Raw genomic sequence first — 19,640 nt, 5'->3', positions numbered from 1 at the left:
GGAAGCTGTTACCATGCTGGGGACCTCTGGTTCTCACCCATGCGGATTTTGTGGTTTTCAGATGCAGGACGTGAGGTGTCCCGTTGATACATGCTGGAGACTTCTATATTGCGAAGATCCTTTGTTCTCGGGGCTATGTTTTGGTTTATATGTTTTGCTTAGATACTTTTATCTCCATTAAATAATACGAACTGTGATGACTCCTCTTATGGGAGATTTTGGAGAATAGGTTTTATGTATTTGTGTCCCTTTGGGTTTCCTTTGGGGTTTTCCTTATTTTATCATATGTATATATTGTTATGCTTGGACCGGTTATCTTCGCAGCCGGATTTTGAGTCTTGATATTCCTGTTTTTGACTCTCCTTTGTATATATATAATCACGCGTTGGGTATCCTTGTTCGTTACTGTTCATACCTTGACCGGGCTCCTCCAACTCGGCGAAATCCATGAAAGGTCCGACCTCGTCCCAAGGCCCACGCCTGAGGTCGGACCTCGGACAATAATGCTAAGAAGGCCCATCAAAAGGAACGCAGCCCAAAATCTAAAGGCCGAAAAGGCCTAGGAAAGGCGGTTCCACAAAGATAGAGATAAAACTCCCAAAAGATAAGATAAGATAAGAATATCTTATCCAGGGAAGATCACGGCCAACTACTATAAATACACTGGAGCACCCAGGTATGACACACATTCCACATTCTACACATATCTACTTGAACCCATGCTAACTTAAGCATCGGAGTGTCATTGCAGGTACAACCACCAACCACTCCACATATCAAGTTCGGGTCCCTGACCCCCACCTCGGGCCTCTCCAAGACGACCGAGCTACACGTTTCAGGTAACCCTCGGAACATTGGCGCCGTTGCCGGGGACCTGGAAGTCATCCCTCTACTATGGCGGACGACCCCTCCAACAATGACCACGCTGCATCAGAACAAGAGGATGAAGTTGACACCGGAGAACGACCGGACAGCCCTCTATCACCACGCACTCCAGGGGGAAACAAACAAAATCGCCCAAAGACATCACTCCCAAACAAAGATCCACAAAATCCCGAGAATGAAAAGAGCTCGGAAATTCTAGAAGCAGTCCGAGCACAACAAAATCGACTGAAACAACTCGAAGATGACATAAAGAAGCAGAGAGAAACTGAACAAGATCTGAGAAGGGAGGCTCGCAAGCGCAGAGAATTAGAAGAAAAACTACGGAAAATAGAGGCCAACCTAAAAAACCGGACAGAACGCGGCACCACCCCCGAAGGCAACCATGATCCCTTCACACAAGAGATCATGAAGGAGAAGGTACCGCGAAACTTCAAACCACCCGATATGGATCTCTACGACGGCACCACCGATCCGAGTCACCACCTCAGCAACTTCAGAAGCAGAATGTACCTGGTCGACGCCTCCGACGCAATTCGATGCAAAGCCTTCCCCACCACTCTCACCAAGTCGGCCATGAAGTGGTTCAACAACCTGCCACCAAGATCAATCACCAGCTTCGAAGACCTAACCAAAAAATTCCTAACAAGGTTCTCTATTCAAAAGGACAAGACAAAACATGCCCCCAGTCTACTCGGAATCAAACAAGGTAACCAAGAAACTCTCCGAGAGTACATGGAGCGATTCAACAGAGCCTGCCTGGACATACAACACTTGCCCACTGAAGCAGCCATCATGGGACTAGCAAACGGCCTAAAGGAGGGACCGTTTAGCCAATCCCTATCCAAACGATACCCGACCTCCCTATACGAGGTGCAGGAGCGAGCAGAAAAATATATCAACATGGAGGAAACCTCCCAGTTAAGAGACTCTTCTAGAAAGGAATCAACCTACCCACTCCGAGATCGAGATCGGGAACAGAGAAAGAAAGAAGAAACCAACTCGGACAAGCCACGGAAATACCACAGTTACACCCCCCTCCGAGTCTCCTTGGTAGACATCTACAGAGAAGTATGCCACACCGAAAAGATCCCACCACCTCGACCGCTAAAACACAAGAGAGCGGGGAGAGATCGGTCCGAATACTGTGAATACCACAAGCTCTACGGTCATTCTACTAACGACTGCTACGACCTAAAAAATGTTATAGAAAAGCTAGCCAGAGAAGGAAAACTCGACAGATACATAGCAGAGAGAGGAGAAGAGACCAGGAAGAGAAGACGGGGAGATAACGAAAATCGGGCCGAACAAACCCCAAGAACCCCTGAAAGGCACGTTCACATGATAAATGGAGGTTTTGCAGGCGGAGGAGCATCCAGATCCTCGCGAAAAAGACACCTCAAAGAAGTCTATCATGTCCGAGAAGATAGTCCCCTACCCGAATTACCTCCTATCTCATTTACCCGAGAAGATGCTCAAGGGATAATACCCGGGCACGACGATCCAATGGTAATCACCATCATCCTAGCAAACGCCAATTTACATCGAACTCTGGTTGACCAGGGAAGCTCAGCAGATATCCTGTTCAAAACGGCCTTCGACAAGCTCGGACTCGAAGAAAAAGAACTAAAAGCCTATCCCACCGACCTATTTGGGCTAGGGGATACCCCAATCCATCCCTTAGGATACGTCTCGCTGCACACTACCTTTGGAAGAGGCGAGCAATCTAAAACATTAAGCATCGACTACATTATAGTCGACGTCACTTCAGCATACAATGCCCTCATTGGGCGACCAACCCTAAACAGACTGGCAGCTATAGTCTCGACCCCACACCTCTGTATGAAGTTCCCTACCGCAAAAGGAATCGCTACCCTAAAAGGCGACCAAAAACTAGCACGGCGATGCTACAACGAAAGCCTGAGCCTAAAAGGGAAGGAGGTCAACACAATAGAACTCGGACGAGTTCAAGCCCGAGAAGACCTTCGGCCACAACCAGAGGGAGAAACCGACAAAGTCCAGATCGGGAACACACCTGAAAAAATAACAAACATAGGAGCAAACCTCGAAGCAGGCCTAAAGGAGGAACTCATAACCCTCTTAAGGGAGAATTCCGACCTCTTCACCTGGAAAGCCTCCGACATGCCAGGCATAAGCCCCGACCTGATGTGCCATAAGCTATCAGTATACCCGGGATCCAGACCTGTCCAACAAAGACGCCGGAAGCTCGGACCTGAGCGCATGCAAGCAATAGAAGAACAAGTACAAGCACTACTAGACGCAGGGTTCATTCGGGAAGTAAAATACCCCCTATGGCTCGCAAACGTGGTCCTGGTAAAAAAGCCCAACGGAAAATGGAGGATGTGCGTCGATTACACGGATCTCAACAAAGCCCGCCCCAAAGACCCATATCCACTACCAAACATCGACGCCTTAGTAGACGCAGCCTCAGGTTATAGATATCTCTCCTTCATGGACGCATACTCGGGATACAATCAAATCCCGATGTACGGACCCGACCAAGAAAAGACCTCGTTCATAACCCCAAGGGCAAACTACTGCTACGTAGTAATGCCCTTCGGGCTGAAGAACGCAGGGGCAACCTACCAGAGGCTAATGAACAAAGTGTTCTCAGAGCACATCGGACTACAGCTGGAGGTGTACGTTGACGACATGCTGGTAAAGACACAAGAAGACAGAAACTTGCTGACCGACCTCACCAGTGTCTTCGGCACCCTCAGAAAACACAACATGAGACTTAACCCGACAAAATGCACCTTCGCCGCAGAAGCCGGAAAGTTCTTAGGCTTCATGCTGACTCAAAGGGGCATTGAAGCAAACCCGGACAAATGCCAAGCAATACTCAATATGAAGAGCCCGACGTGTGTCAAAGAAGTACAACAACTGAATGGAAGGCTAGCCGCCCTATCAAGATTCTTGGCAGGATCGGCAATAAAATCACTACCTCTCTACTCGCTCCTAAAGAAAGGGAAACCCTTCTCATGGACCCCAGAGTGCGAAAAAGCCTTCCAAGAATTCAAGGAGTTCCTCGGGCAACCACCAATCCTAACCCGACCTTTAAAAGGAGAAGAACTCGTACTATACCTCTCGGTTGGAAACCGAGCAGTCGCTTCAGCGTTAATACGAGAAAATGACCAAGGACAACACCCCATATACTTTGTAAGCAAAGCACTACAAGGGGCCGAATTAAACTATCAGAAGATAGAAAAATTCGCCTACGCCCTAGTGTTCACAGCTCGGAGGCTCCGTCCCTACTTTCAAGCCCACACCATCAAAGTCCGGACAAACCAACCCATGAGATACATCCTGCAAAAAACAGACCTGGCAGGACGAATACTACAATGGGCGGTGGAACTGTCCGAGTTCGACCTCCACTATGAAGCCCGGACTGCCATAAAATCCCAGTATCTAGCCGACTTTATCGCAGAATACACGGAGACCCCTGGAACCCCACTCTCATGGAACCTGTATGTCGACGGGTCCTCAAACAAAACAGGAAGCGGAGCCGGGGTTATACTTGAAAGCGACCAAGGAACGCGGATAGAACTATCCCTAAAATTCGAGTTCCAGGCTTCGAACAACCAAGCCGAATACGAGGCCCTACTAGCAGGTCTAAAGCTAGCCGAAGAGGTCGGAGCCCAGAGAATCACAATCTTCAGTGACTCCCAGGTCGTCACATCACAAGTAAAGGGAAGCTACCAGGCCAAAGACCCAACTATGAAAAAATACCTGGACCAAACACAGGCACAATTACGCCACTTTTCAGAAATACAAATCCAGCACATACCTCGGGAACAAAACGCCCGGGCAGACGCCCTCTCAAAGCTCGCCAGCACCAAGCCCGGAGGCAACAACAGAAGTCTCCTCCAAGAAACCTTACAATCTCCCTCCATGTTAAGAGAGGAAGAAACGCTAAATATATCCAACCAACAGCAAGGATGGATGACCCCCACACTCAACTACCTGAAGTCGGGAACTCTCCCCGCCGAAAGAAAAGAAGCTAAAAGGCTTGCAAAGGACGCCCAGAATTATACACTAATCCACGACGTGTTATACAGAAGAGGATTCTCAAACCCCCTCCTTAGGTGCGTTCCGACCTCAGAAACAAAGAGCGTCCTGGAGGACGTCCACGGAGGTATGTGTGGGAACCATCTCGGAGCTCGGGCATTATCCAAAAAAAATAGTCCGAGCTAGGTTCTACTGGCCGACCTTGCAAAGAGATGCAACAGAATTTGTGAAAATATGCCCCCCTGCCAAAAACACGCCAATTTCCACAAAACACCACCAGAAGACCTTATCAGCATCACCGCACCATGGCCCTTCGCAAAATGGGGACTTGACCTACTCGGCCCGTTCCCCCAAGGACCGGGGCAAGTTAAATACCTCATAGTAGGGGTCGACTACTTCACAAAGTGGATCGAAGCTGAACCCTTAGCCACCATTACGGCTCAGAAAAGCCGCAAATTCCTATACAAAAACATTGTCACAAGGTTCGGAGTCCCCTGCTCCATCACAACGGACAATGGAACACAGTTCACGGACACAAGTTTTCAGAACTTAGTAGCCGAACTAAAAATCAAACAGCAATTCACCTCAGTCGAGCACCCACAAGCCAATGGACAAGCAGAGGCTGCAAATAAAGTCATCTTGGCAGGGTTAAAACGAAGACTCCAAGAGGCCAAAGGGGCATGGGCCGAGGAGCTCCCCCAGGTACTATGGGCATATCGGACAACCCCACACTCTACAACGGGAGAATCACCGTTCCGACTAGCTTACGGGATGGAGGCAATGATTCCTATCGAAATAGATGAAGGGTCACCTAGAGTCATCTTCTACAACGAAGAAGGCAACCCACAGGCACAAAAGGAAGAACTCGACCTCCTCCCCGAGGTCCGAGAAAGAGCCCGAATCCGAGAAGAAGCCTTAAAACGACGAACGGCCCTCAGATACAATCAGAAAGTAATAAAGCGAAGCTTCTCCAGTCACGACCTGATTCTAATCCGAAATGACATCGGAACACAAAAGTCGGGAGAAGGAAAGCTAGCCGCAAATTGGAAAGGGCCCTACAAGGTAACAGAAGTCTTAGGGACAGGCTATTACAAAGTATCCGACCTAGAAGGCAATGAGCTGCCCAGGGCCTGGCACGCCTGTAATCTAAGACGGTACTACAGCTAGAAAAACTTAACCCGAGGTGTACTCTTTTTCCCTACAAGGGTTTTTTAATGAGACACCCGGTTAAGTAAAGACACCCGACCTAGTCAAGGGTAAACACTCTGTAAATATTCTTTCTTTTTTAATACTAATCAAATTTTTCTATTTTTTCCTCATGATGAAACAAATCCTAGAAAGTACCCCGCCAAGGCGCATTAATTTATGCTCGGCAAAACGCAAAAAATCATTTTCCAAGAGACCACACAAGGTCGGCAAAGATAAAGCGACGAGGTTCAAATTAATGTGAGAAGTTATAAAGTAACTCTGAAAAGGCTCAGAAAATCCAAATAAAAAGAGATTACAAAAATAACTTAAAAAGGCCGACCAACAACAAGGTCGGACCCAACAAAAGGAGGTACTCGAAACGCCCGAAGTCCGAGAAAGAGCCCGGATCCAAAGAAAGAAGCCTTAAAACGGCGAAAACAAAGATTTCGAAAACGCTTACTAGAAAGTTGCTATACAACTAAAAAGTACAAGCGAAAAAACGAAAACAAAGATTTCGAAAACGCTTACTAAAAGTTGCTATACAACTAAAAAGTACAAAAAACGAAATCAAAAGAAAGGGTACAGCAAAAGTTCCAAGCGCTAGCTAAAAAGTTGTTATCCAAAAACAACTAAAAAGCATAAAAGCGGAACAAAAAGCCAAAACGCGAACAAAAACACCGCATAAATAAGCTAAAAAGTTACTACAAGTAGCTAAAAAGCAAAAAGGTGTCCAAAGCGTTCACAGAAACCATCCAAAAACAAAAGAGCCCACAGGTCGGGCAAAACACCAAAAATAAAAGATTACAGAGGATCAAGGTCCTTTCCAGACTCCACATCAACAGAAGGCTGTGGAGGAAACATAGATATCGGGACCGCATCAACAGCAACGTCATCCCGGTTTGAAACCTCCACACCAGATCCATCCCCGGCCAAAGGTGAAGTCGGGTTCTCCACCGGAACTTTGGGGTCGGACACCGGAACCTCATCCTCGATGGGAGCAGGAACAATCTTTCCCTCCACAACAACGTTATCCGTACTAAATAAGCTCAGATCCAGGTCAGGAGCAAGAACTCGGACCTGAGCCTTCAAATTCTCAAACATAGCATCCATACCCTTGGCCACATGACCTTCTAGCTCGTAAAAATCATCCCGAGCAGATTGCAACTTCTCCTTCGTCTCCACAAGCTCGGCACATATCCGATTATAATTCTCCGTCGCCGCCTTCGCCATCTCCTCAGATGTCTTCGCTGCCGCCACAGCCGCGGTAGCTTTAGTTTTCTCTTTCTCCAAAGAGGCCTCCAGCTCAGTAATCCTAGCAGCCTTCAGTTGACTAATCCTATCAAACTCGGACTGAGCCTTCTCAAGTCGGGAGCTGGTCGCCCCAAGGGGGGATTTCTTGAACTCCCGGGCAATAGCGGCATGAAGACTAGCCATCCGGACACAGCTCCGCGCCATATACTGAAAATGATGCTCCATAGACACATCATCAGTAGAAATAAAGGTTTGAGGGAGAATATGCTGTTCAATCCAACCAAGAGCATCAAAGTCCTTATCGTTGAAATCGGCAAGCTCTTGAGAGGTCTTCTGCTTCTTGGGAGGAGGACCCGAGGACGGAGGAGGAGAAGAAGTAGCAGGCCCAGAGGTCGGAGGATCCTGACTTATAGCTCAGAACTGGGGAGTCGGAATAGTCTTCGACCGAGTCTGAACACCCACAGTAGTCTTCTGCGGAGATGATCGGGCAGAAGCCTCCCCGGCCTCGATATTCCGAGCAGCCACAGACTTCTTCGTCCGACGAAGGAACTTCATGGAATCCGCCTGAGAAGACATCTCTGCAAGAAATAAAGAAAAGGATTACCACAACAGAAATTCCACCAAAAACAAGCAAAACCAAAATACTAAAAAAGATGAATCTCGGAAGAGGTCGGGAACTACCTAACTCGGAACGGAGAAGGCTTGGATCTCCCAACATTTTCTTCGTGTCCAAGTGAGGTGCCCGACCCCATAAACTGCTCACCACACCCACAAAAGCCTGCTCCACCTCATCTAGACTCTCAAAGGTATACTTAGCAGACACTACATTCTCCTGCCAACAAAGAGGAAAAGAAGGCTCCCCACTCTCATCTAGAAAGAAAGGTCGGACGTCTCCAGTAGCCCGGACCTTGAAATAAAAGTTCTTAAAATCGTGAAAGGACTCATCATACAGGGTACAAAACTTTCTTCCCTGGTTAGCCCTAAAAGAGACCCAAGATACCTTCCCTCCACCTGACCCCGGCTTCGTCAACACAAACAAGTAAGAAAAAAGAGAAATAGAGGGAGCAACGCCCAAAAACTGACACAAAAGTTGAAACAGCTTTAAAAATGCCCAAGAATTTGGATGGAGCTGCGTAGGGGCAAGGTTACAAGACCATAACACCTCGGACTCCAGGTCGGTAAAAGGAAGTCGGACACTCAGCTTAGAGAAAAAACAATCATAAGCGTAAAAGAAGAGCTCCTCGGAACTATCTAAGGGCGGGAAGCAAACTCTCTCCTCGGAATCCGGGGCTACTAGTTCATAATCCCTCTCAGACTCTCTATCTTCACATATGCTACATTGCCTACGAAACCTAGCTAAATACTCAGAATCTACCACAGAAGGGACTCTTAGAGGAACAGGATCTACCCAACCAAGACCACTTGGAATCTTGGTCGACATCGCTTGAAGAACCTTTCGAGACATAAAATTCTTGCCTACAAAGAAGAATACAACAGCAAGCAAAAATCACATAAAAGCAGACAGCGAGAACCCATTCAGCAAAGCAAGAAACAAAGATCTTTTAGAAGAAAATACAGCAACCCGGAGCAAAATACCAGAGAACAAAAAAGAGTCCCCCCCCCCATGTACAAACAACTGGCGGCGCCTCTTTTCGGGGCAACCCAGGCATAGGGAAAAAGAAACAAACAAAGAGCCACACAAAAGAAACAGAAGCATATGTGCACAAGAAAAGAGATGGGAACAAACCTGGAAGAAAGAAACGAGGACGACGAGCTCCGAAGCAAGGAGAACGGAACGGCGGCGCAGAGGAAACCCCAGAAAGACACGCGGAAAGATTCGGGGAAAGAAAAACAAAAGAAAAAGGAAGCAGTGCTCAAAAAAGGAGATGGCGAAAACTCAGAAAACAGGAAAGGAACAGAATAAACGAAGAAAAGGACGAAAGGGGCAAATAAATAATGCCTTCACAAAGCCCGAACGGAAATCGAGGAGAAACGGTAAAATGCAATAAATGCAGGAACGGCCATTTTTGAATTTTGAAAAAACTACTATGCCCGAGCTCGACCTCCCAAAAAGGACGAACTCGGGCAGGGGCACTGTTCATACCTTGACCGGGCTCCTCCAACTCGGCGAAATCCATGAAAGGTCCGACCTCGTCCCAAGGCCCACGCCTGAGGTCGGACCTCGGACAATAATGCTAAGAAGGCCCATCAAAAGGAACGCAGCCCAAAATCTAAAGGCCGAAAAGGCCTAGGAAAGGCGGTTCCACAAAGATAGAGATAAAACTCCCAAAAGATAAGATAAGATAAGAATATCTTATCCAGGGAAGATCACGGCCAACTACTATAAATACACTGGAGCACCCAGGTATGACACACATTCCACATTCTACACATATATGCTTGAACCCATGCTAACTTAAGCATCGGAGTGTCATTGCAGGTACAACCACCAACCACTCCACATATCAAGTTCGGGTCCCTGACCCCCACCTCGGGCCTCTCCAAGACGACCGAGCTACACGTTTCAGGTAACCCTCGGAACAGTTACGTTATCGATCGGAGTGTTGCGCTTTCGAGTTGCGATTTTTGCTTACCCTTTTTTTTTCTACAAAGGCTCCTAGTTATAATCAATCATTTATACTACTATACGTACTAAATTTTTATTTTAGAGGTCGTAATACCTTGCCATCTCTGAATTATGACTTAAGCATAAGACTCTGTATGGTAGGGTGTTACATATGTATTTTCAACGGTGGAGTTTCTACACACCATAGATTAAGGGTGTGGAGCTCTGCTATACCTCAAGCTTCAATGCAATTACTATTATTTTCTATCCAATTTGAATTATTCCTATTCTAAGATATTCGTTGCACTTCAACTTGATGAATGTGATGATACGTGACACTCATCATCATTCTCACCTATGAACGCGCGTGATTGACAACCACTTCCGTTTTACCCTAGACCGGGCGCATATCTCTTGGATTCCTTAATCAGAATCTTCGTGGTATAAGCTAGAATTGATGGCGGCATTCATGGGAATCCGGAAGGTTTAACCTTGCCTGTGGTATTCCGAGTAGGATTCCGGAATTGAATGACTGTGACGAGCTTCAAACTCCTGAAGGCTGGGCATTAGTGACAGACGCAAAAGAATCAAGGGATTCTATTCCAACCTGATTGAGAACCGACAGATGATTAGCCGTGCTGTGACAGAGCATTTGGACCTTTTTCACTGAGAGAATGGGATGTAGCCATTGACAACAGTGATGCCCTACATACAGCTTGCCATGGAAAGGAGTAAGAAGGATTGGATGAAGCAGTAGGAAAGCAGAGATTCAGGAGGAGCACAGCATCTCCATACACCAATATGTAATTCCCATCATGGAAATACATGAGTAAATTTATCCTTATTTTATGTTTATTTACTATTATTTGATTTTCCAAATTCCATAATTTATTTAAATCCGCCTGACTGAGATTTACAAGATGACCATAGCTTGCTTCATACCAACAATCTCTGTGGAATCGATCCTTACTCATGTAAGGTTTATTACTTGGACGACCCAGTACACTTGCTGGTTAGTTGAACGGAGTTGTGTCCACACATAGCAAAGAGCCATTATAATTATTCCATTCAACAACAAAGATTACAACATTGATGATCACAATTTTGTCCACCAAGTTTTTGGCGCCGTTGCCGGGGATTGTTCGAGTATGGACAACTGACGGTTCATCTTGTTGCTCAGATTAGGTAATTTTCTTTTTATTTTCTTTTCAAAAAAGTTTTCAAAAATCTTTCAAAAAATTTTCTTTATTGTCGTTTTCTTAAAATATAATTTTCGAAAAAAAGAATAAAAATACAAAAAAAATCATAAAATCATAAAAATAAAAAATATTTTGTCTTTCTTGTTCAAGTCTTGAGTCAACTTTTAAGTTTGGTGTCAATTGCATGCTTTAAAAATTTTTTTTGCATTTTTTGAAAATTCATGCATTCATGGTGTTCTTCATGATCTTCAAGTTGTTCTTGACAAGTCTTCTTGTTTGTTCTTGATGTTTTCTTGTTTTGTGTTGTTTGTTGTTTTTCATATGCATTTTTTTGTTTGTTAGAGTCCATGCATTAAAGATTTCTAAGTTTGGTGTCTTGCATGTTTTCTTTGCATCAAAAATCTTTCAAAATTATGTTCTTGATGTTCATCATGATCTTCATAGTGTTCTTGGTGTTCATCTTGACATTCATAGTGTTCTTGCATGCATTCTTTGTTTTGATCCATAAAGAAAAGAGAAAAACACAAAAATGACATTTTTAATTTTTCTCTCTCATCATTAAAAATTCCAAAATAAAAAAAATATCGTTTCCTTTTTTTCTCTCAAAATTTCGAAAATTTGAAGTTGACATAGTCAAAAATTTTCAAAAATTAGTTGTTTCTTACAAGTCAAGTCAAATTTTCAAATTTTAAAAATCTTATCTATTCAAAAATCTTTTTTTCAAAAATCATATCTCTTTCATTTTTTTCTTTTTTTTTCAAAAATTTTAAAAATCTTTTTCAAAATATTTTCAGAATCTCTTCCTTATCTTTATTTCAAAAATTTCTAAATTACACTAACAACTAATGTGATTGATTCAAAAATTTGAAGTTTGTTACTTTCTTGTTAAGAAAGGTTCAATCTTTAAATTCTAGAATCTTATCTTGTAGTTTCTTGTTAGTAAAGTAATTAATTTTAATTTTAAAACTTAAATCTTTTTCAAACATATCTTATCATATCTTTTATATCTTATCTTTTTATCATATCTTTTTCAAAATTTTATCTTTTTAAAAAATTTGATTTCAAAATATCTTATCTAACTTCTTATCTTCTTATCTTTTCAAATTTGATTTTAATATCTTTTTCAACTAACTATTTGACTTTTTATTTGTTTCTTATCTTTTTCAAAATCACCTAACTACTTCTCCCCCTCTAATTTTTGAAAATACCTCCCTCTTTTTCAAAAAAAAAAATTCTTTTTAATTGTTTAAATTTAAATTTTAATCATATCTTATCTTTAATTTTCGAAAATCACTAACCACTTTTTCAAAATTATTTTCGAAATTCTCTATCTCTCCTTCTATCTATTTATTTATTTATTCACTAACACTTCTCTTCATCTCTCTTCATCTCAGATCACCACCTCTATCCTTATCCATTCTTCTTCACTACTCTGCCCTTTTTTTCTTCTACTAACATAAAGGAATCTCTATACTTTGACATAGAGGATTCCTCTTTCTTTTCTAGTTATCTTCTTCCCTATATGAGCAGGAACAAGGAAAAAGACACTCTTGTTGAAGCTGATCCAGAACCTGAAAGGACTCTAAAGAGGAAACTAAGAGAAGCTAAACTACAACAATCCAGAGGCAACCTTTCTGAAATTTTTGAACAAGAGAAGGAGATGGCAACCGAACCCAACAACAATAATGCAAGGAAAATGCTTGGTGACTTCACAAAACCAACGTCCAAATTTGATAGAAGAAGCATCTCCATTCCTGCCATTGGAGCCAACAATTTTGAGCTTAAGCCTCAACTAGTTGCTTTAATGCAACAGAACTGCAAGTTTTATGGACTTCCATCTGAAGATCCTTACCCGTTTTTAACTGAGTTCTTGCAGATTTGTGAGACTGTTAAGACAAATGGAGTAGATCCTGAAGTCTACAGGCTCATGCTTTTCCCTTTTGCTGTAAGAGACAGAGCTAGAACATGGTTGGACTCACAACCTAAAGATAGCCTGGACTCCTGGGATAAGCTGGTCATGGCCTTCTTGGATAAATTCTTTCCTCCTCAAAAGCTGAGCAACCTTAGAGTGGATGTTCAGACCTTCAAGCAAAAAGATGGTGAATCCCTCTATGAAGCTTGGGAAAGATACAAGCAGATGACCAAAAAGTGTCCTTCTGACATGTTTTCAGAATGGACCATATTAGATATATTCTATTATGGTCTATCTGAATTTTCCAAGATGTCATTGGACCATTCTGCAGGTGGATCTATTCACCTAAAGAAAACACCTGAAGAGGCTCAAGAACTTATTGATATGGTTGCAAATAACCAATTCATGTACACTTCTGAGAGGAATTCCGTGAATAGTGGGATGCCTCAGAGGAAGGGAGTTCTTGAAATTGATACTCTGAATGCCATATTGGCTCAGAACAAACTGTTGACGCAGCAAGTCAACATGATCTCTCAAAGTCTGAATGGATGGCAAAATGCATCCAACAGTACTAAAGAGGCAACTTCTGAAGAAGCTAATGATCCAGAGAACCCTGCAATGGCAGAGGTTAATTACATGGGTGAACCTTATGGAAACACCTATAACTCATCATGGAGAAATCATCCAAATTTCTCATGGAAGGATCAACAAAAGCCTCAACAAGGCTTTAACAATGGTGGAAGAAATAAGCTCAGTAATAACAAGCCTTTTCCATCATCTTCTCAGCAACAGATAGAAAATTCTGAACAGAGCCCCTCTAATTTAGCAAACTTAGTCTCTGATATGTCAAAAGCCACTTTAAGTTTCATGAGTGAAACAAGGTCCTCCATTAGAAATCTGGAGGCACAAGTGGGCCAGCTCAGTAAGAAAGTCATTGAAACTCCTCCCAGTATTCTCCCAAGCAATACAGAAGAGAATCCAAAAGGAGATTGCAAGGCCATTGAAGTAATCAATATGGCTAAATGCACAAGGGAGGAGAAGGACGAAAATCATAGTGAGAAAGACCTCCTGGGACGTCTCTCAAACAAGAATGAGTTCCCCATTGAGGACCTAAAGGAATCTGAGGCTCATATAGAGACCATAGAGATTCCACTAAATCTCCTTCTGCCATTCATGAGCTCTGAAAACTATTCCTCCTCAGAAGAGGATAAAGATGTAACTGGAGAGCAAGTTGCTCAATATCTAGGAGCTATCATGAAGCTGAATGCCATGTTGTTTGGTAATGAGACTTGGGAAGGTGAATCCCCCTTGCTCATTAGTGAACTAGATATATGGATTTAGAAAACTCTACCTCAAAAGTGACAAGATCCTGGTAAATTCTTAATACCCTGTACCATAGGCACCATGACCCTTAACAAGGCTATGTGTGGCCTGGGGTCAGGCATAAATCTTATGCCACTCTCTGCAATGGAGAAACTGGGGATCATTGAGGTACAGCCTGCCTTATTCTCACTTCAATTGGCAGACAACTCAGTAAGACAAACTTATGGATTAGTAGAGCACGTGTTAGTAAAGGTTGAAGGCCTTTACATCCCTGCTGATTTCATAATCTTAGACACTAGGAAGGAAGAAGATGAATGCATCATCCTTGGAAGACCCTTCCTAGCCACAGCAGAAGCTGAGATTGATGTTAGCAGAGGAGAATTAGTCCTTCAATTGAATGGGGACTACCTTGTGTTTAAAGCTCAAGGACCTTCCTCTGCAACCATGGAGAGGAAGCATGAAAAGCTTCTCTCAGTACAGAGTCAAAAAGAGCCCCCAACAGTCAAACTCTAAGTTTGGTGTTGGGAGGCCACAACCAAACTCTAAGTTTGGTGTTGAGAAGCCCCCTCATTCAAACTCTGCGTTTGGTGTTGGGAGGCCCTCATTATGCTCTGAATATCTGTGAGGCTCTATGAGAGCCCATTGTCAAGCTAATGACATTAAAAGAGCGCTTGTTGGGAGGCAACCCAATTTTTATTTATCTAATTTTAATTTTATTTGATTGTTATTTTGTGTTAGGTTCATGATCATGTGGAGTCACGAAAAAAATACTAAAATTAAAAACAGAATCAAAAACAGCAGAAGAAAAATCACACCCTGGAGGAAGGACTTACTGGCATTTAAACGCCAGTAAGGTGCATCTGGCTGGCGTTTAACGCCAGAACAGAGCATATTTCTGGCGCTGAATGCCAGAAACAAGCAACATCTTGGCGTTTGAACGCCAGGAATGTGCCTTGAGGAAAGCTGGCGCTGAACGCCAGTAACAAGCACGGAACTGGCGTTCAACGCCAGAAACATGCTACACATGGGCGTTGAACGCCTAGAGTGTGCATCACTTCGGCGTTTAAACGCCAGAATGGTGTGCAAAGGCATTTTACATGCCTAATTGGCGCAGGGATGTAAATCCTTGACACCTCAGGATCTGTGGACCCCACAGGATCATCTCAGGAACTGTGGACCCCACAGGATCCCCACCTAACATATTCTCCCCTCTTCTCACTATTCATTCTCTCCTCCCCATAAACACACTTCCCAACAACATCAATCTCTCTTTCCAATTACCCCCTTCACCACCCATATCCATCCACTCTTCCCCATAATCCCCACCTGCCTTCAAAATTCAAAAATCTTTCCCACCCAAACCCACCCTAAATGGCCGAACCTACCCACTCCCCTCCCTATATATACCCTTCCATTCTACTTCATTTTCACACAACACAAACCCCCTCTTCTACACCTTGACTGAAACATCTTCCCTCACAATTCTTCTTCTTCTTCTCTTCTTTCTTCTCTTGCTCGAGGGCAAGCAATATTTTAAGTTTGGTGTGGTCAAAGCATAATCTTTTTGTTTTTCCATTACCGTCAATGGCACGTAAGGCCGGAAAATCCTCTAGAAAAGGAAAAGGGAAGACAAAAGCTTCCACTTCCGAGTCATGGGAGATGGAAAGATTCAACTTCAAAAGCCATCAAGACCACTTCTATGATGTTGTGGCAAAAAAGAAGGTGATCCCTGAGGTCCCTTTCAAACTCAAGAAAAATGAGTATCCAGAGATCCGACATGAAATCCAAAGAAGAGGTTGGGAAGTCCTAACCAACCCCATGCAACAAGTCGGAATCTTAATGGTTCAAGAGTTCTATGCCAATACATGGATCACTAGGAACCATGATCAAAGTGTGAATCCGAGTCCAAAGAATTATCTCACAATGGTTCGGGGGAAATACTTAGATTTTAGTCCGGAAAATGTGAGGTTGGCATTCCACTTGCCCATGATGCAAGGAGATGAACGCCCCTACACTAGAAGGGTCAACTTTAATCAAAGGTTGGACCAAGTCCTTATGGACATATGTGTGGAAGGAGCTCAATGGAAAAGAGACTCCAAAGGCAAGCCGGTTCAACTAAGAAGACTAGACCTCAAGCCTGTGGCTAGAGGGTGGTTAGAGTTCATTCAACGCTCCATCATCCCCACTAGCAACCAATCTGAAGTTACTGTGGATCGGGCCATCATGATTCATAGCATCATGATTGGAGAGGAAGTAGAAGTTCATGAAGTCATCTCCCATGAATTCTACAAAATAGCCGAAAAGTCCTCCACCATGGCAAGGCTAGCTTTTCCTCGTCTTATTTGCCATCTATGTTACTCAGCTGGAGTTATCATAGAAGGAGACATCCTCATTGAAGAGGATAAGCCCATCACCAAGAAGAGGATGGAGCAAGCAAGAGAGACCCTCCACGGATCTCAAGAGATGCATGAGGAAGCTCATCATCAAGAAATCCCTGAGATGCCTCAAGGGATGCACTTTCCTCCCAACAATTATTGGGAACAACTCAACACTTCCCTAGAAGATTTGAGCTACAATGTGGAATAATTAAGGGTGGAACATCATGAGCACTCCATCATTCTCCATGAAATAAGAGAAGATAAAAGAGCAATGAGGGAGGAGCAACAAAGGCAAGGAAGGGACATAGAAGAGCTTAAGGACATTGTTGGTCCTTCAAGAAGAAGACACCAATAAGGTGGATTCATTCCTTGTTCTTACTTTTCTGCTGTTCGGTTTTTATATTATTTGTTTATCTATGTTTTGTGTCTCTACTTCATGATCATTAGTGTTTAGTAACTATGTCTTAAAGTTATGAATAATTCCATTAATCCTTCACCTCTCTTAAATGCAAAATGTTTTTAATTCAAAAGAACAAAGAAGTACATGAATTCCGAATTTATCCTTGAATTTAATTTAATTATATTGATGTGGTGACAATACTTTTTGTTTTCTGAATGAATGCTTAAACAATGCATATTTTTTATCTTGTTGTTTATGAATGTTAAAACTGTTGGCTCTTGAAAGAATGATGAACAAAGAGAAATGTTATTGATAATCTGAAAAATCATGAAATTGATTCTTGAAGCAAGAAAAAGCAGTGAAAAACAAAAGCTTGCGAGAAAAAAAAATAGAAAGAAAAAGAAAAAGCAAGCAGAAAAAGCCAATAGCCCTAAAAACCAAAAGGCAAGGGTAAAAAGGATCTAAGGCCTTGAGCATCAATGGATTGGAGGGCCCAAGGAAATAAAATCCAGGCCTAAGCGGCTAAACCAAGCTGTCCCTAACCATGTGCTTATGTCATGAAGGCCCAAGTGAAAAGCTTCAGACTGAGTGGTTAAAGTCGTGATCCAAAGCAAAAGAGTGTGCTTAAGAGCCCTGGACACCTCTAACTGGGGACTCTAGCAAAGCTGAGTCACAATTTGAAAAGGTTCACCCGGTCATGCGTCTGTGGCATTTATGTATCTGGTGGTAATACTGGAAAACAAAGTGCTTAGGGCCACGGCCAAGACTCATAAGTAGATGTGTTCAAGAATCAACGTACTTAACTAGGAGAATCAATAACACCATCCGAAATTCTAAGTTTTTAGAGAAGCCAATCATTCTGAACTTCAAAGGAAAAAGTGAGATGCCAAAACTGTTCAGAAGCAAAAAGCTACAACTCTCGCTCAACTAATTAGAATTAATATTCATTGATATTTTGGAATTTATAGTATATTCTATTCTTTTTATCCTATTTGATTTTCAGTTGCTTGGGGACAAGCAACAATTTAAGTTTGGTGTTGTGATGAGCGGATAATTTATACGCTTTTTGGCATTGTTTTTAGGTAGTTTTTAGTAAGTTCAAGCTACTTTTAGGGATGTTTTCATTAGTTTTTATGTTAAATTCACATTTCTGGACTTTAATATGAGTTTGTGTGTTTTTCTGTGATTTCAGGTAATTTCTGGCTGAAATTGAGGGACTTGAGCAAAACTCTGATAGGAGGCTGACAAAGGACTGCTGATGCTGTTGGAATCTGACCTCCCTGCACTCGAAATGGATTTTCTGGAGCTACAGAACTTCAAATGGCGCGATCTCAACGGCGTTGGAATGTAGACATCTAGAGCTTTCCAGCAATATATAATAATCCATACTTTATTCGCGAATTGATGACGTAAACTGGTACTCAACGCCAGTTCCATGTTGTTGTCAGGAGTAAAACGCCAGAAACACGTCACGACCCGGTGTTGAACGCCCAAAACATGTTACAACTTGGCGTTCAACTCCAAAGGAAGCCTCAGCTCATGGATAGATCAAGCTCAGCCCAAACACACACCAAGTGGGCCCCGGAAGTGGATTTATGCGTCAATTACTTACTCGTGTAAACCCTAGTAGCAAGTCTAGTATAAATAGGATAATTTACTATTGTATTAGACATCTTTGGTCTCAGTTTTATTTTATTCTTCATCTGAGGAGATTATTGATCATGTTTTGGGGGGCTGGCCATTCGGCCATGCCTGAACCTTTCACTTATGTATTTTCAACGGTGGAGTTTCTACACACCATAGATTAAGGGTGTGGAGGTCTGCTGTACCTCAAGCTTCAATGCAATTACTATTATTTTCTATCCAATTCGAATTATTCCTATTCTAAGATATTTGTTGCACTTCAACTTGATGAATGTGATGATCTGTGACACTCATCATCATTCTCACCTATGAACGCGCGTGATTGACAACCACTTCCGTTCTACCCTAGACCGGGCGCATATCTCTTGGATTCCTTAATCAGAATCTTCGTGGTATAAGCTAGAATTGATGGCGGCATTCATGGGAATCCGGAAGGTTTAACCTTGTCTGTGGTATTCCGAGTAGGATTCCGGAATTGAATGACTGTTACGAGCTTCAAACTCCTGAAGGCTGGGCATTAGTGACAGACGCAAAAGAATCAAGGGATTCTATTCCAACCTGATTGAAAACTGACAGATGATTAGCCGTGCTGTGACAGAGCATTTGGACCTTTTTCACTGAGAGGATGGGATGTAGCCATTGACAACGGTGATGCCCTACACACAGCTTGCCATGGAAAGGCGTAAGAAGGATTGGATGAAGCAGTAAGAAAGCAGAGATTCAGGAGGAGCACAGCATCTCCATACACCTATCTGAAATTCCCATCATGGAAATACATGAGTAACTTTATCCTTATTTTATGTTTATTTACTATTATTTGATTTTCCAAATTCCATAATTTATTTAAATCCGCCTGACTGAGATTTAC

At 42.9% G+C, this 19,640-nt stretch overlaps 1 non-coding gene across 1 annotated transcript; it reads right to left on the bottom strand.

Annotated features, from left to right (window-relative positions):
* Positions 1-13,174: 13,174 nt before the first annotated feature.
* On the bottom strand, positions 13,175-13,281 carry LOC112804966 (small nucleolar RNA R71). Its single transcript, XR_003203582.1, has one exon. It is a non-coding gene; the product is annotated as a small nucleolar RNA R71 (small nucleolar RNA).
* Positions 13,282-19,640: the final 6,359 nt, after the last annotated feature.

The sequence above is a fragment of the Arachis hypogaea genome, chromosome 5, assembly GCF_003086295.3.
Source record: "Arachis hypogaea cultivar Tifrunner chromosome 5, arahy.Tifrunner.gnm2.J5K5, whole genome shotgun sequence".
NCBI classification, from domain to species: domain Eukaryota; kingdom Viridiplantae; phylum Streptophyta; class Magnoliopsida; order Fabales; family Fabaceae; genus Arachis; species Arachis hypogaea.
The sequence above is the reverse complement of the archived record's forward strand: the minus strand, read 5'-3'. Positions and strand labels throughout refer to the sequence as shown.